The sequence below is a fragment of the Halyomorpha halys genome, unplaced genomic scaffold, assembly GCF_000696795.3.
Source record: "Halyomorpha halys isolate HHAL.00 unplaced genomic scaffold, Hhal_1.1 Scaffold682.1, whole genome shotgun sequence".
NCBI classification, from domain to species: Eukaryota; Metazoa; Arthropoda; class Insecta; order Hemiptera; family Pentatomidae; genus Halyomorpha; species Halyomorpha halys.
The window spans coordinates 67,050-67,895 of NW_027106326.1; the positions used below are offsets into that span (position 1 = coordinate 67,050).

At 22.5% G+C, this 846-nt stretch overlaps 1 protein-coding gene across 2 annotated transcripts in view; it reads right to left on the reverse strand.

Annotated features, from left to right (window-relative positions):
- Gbeta5 (guanine nucleotide-binding protein subunit beta-5) overlaps nt 1-846 on the reverse strand; it is a 75,915-nt gene that overhangs the window by 11,509 nt on the left and 63,560 nt on the right. The gene's annotated exons all lie outside the window — the stretch shown is intronic.

Genomic DNA, 846 nt, shown 5'->3' on the forward strand with positions numbered 1-846 from the left:
CTCACAAGTTTATCCAAATCCAACTTTACTACAACTGTTGGAAAGCAGAATTTCCTCTCTTCCAACTCACATCAATATCTTTTAGATGTAATGCCTTTATAAGGGAGAAAAATCAGTTTCAAATAATAATATTTTTTTTAATATAATCGTAAAAAAAGATAAATAAATAAAAAAAAATTAGAAAAGAGATATAATGTTGGTTCAATTTTATTATTCTGAAATAGTAAGTAAAATTAATACCTAGTAATTTGGAAATATTCCATATATAAATTTTTAAATACTAAATAAATAAATGAATGTAATCATAAAAAAAAATGAAAAATTTTAGAAATGAGATATAATATTGGTTTAATTTTTTAGTTTATACAAATGTATATACATATATAATTTTTTTAAAAATAAGTTATTTTAGAAATAAAAACTACAAAATTAATTATTAAATTGATGCTGATTCTTCCAATACTGACAAAACTGAAAAACACCTTATTTCTCAACACAAAACTTTTATTAACTCCCATAGCCCATCCAAACCTATATTTGAGTTGTTTTTTTACTGCATCCAGACCATCTTCCTTTATTTTTTGTTTTTGAATAAAATTGACTTTGGCATAATAGCCAGCAATAGGAAAAAAATTTACAACTAAAACAAATCAACTGTAAGATATGATAGTAGAAATATAGTGTATAATATTGTCATGAATAAAATATAAGTAAAAAAAAAAAAATTAATATTTTAGTTCTCCTTGGTAATGGCCTGAGGACCAAAACTGAAATAAACAAAGTGAGATATGAGGATCAAAAGTAATTTGAGTTTTTAATTTAAGTCCTCAACTCTTTAAAAAAATA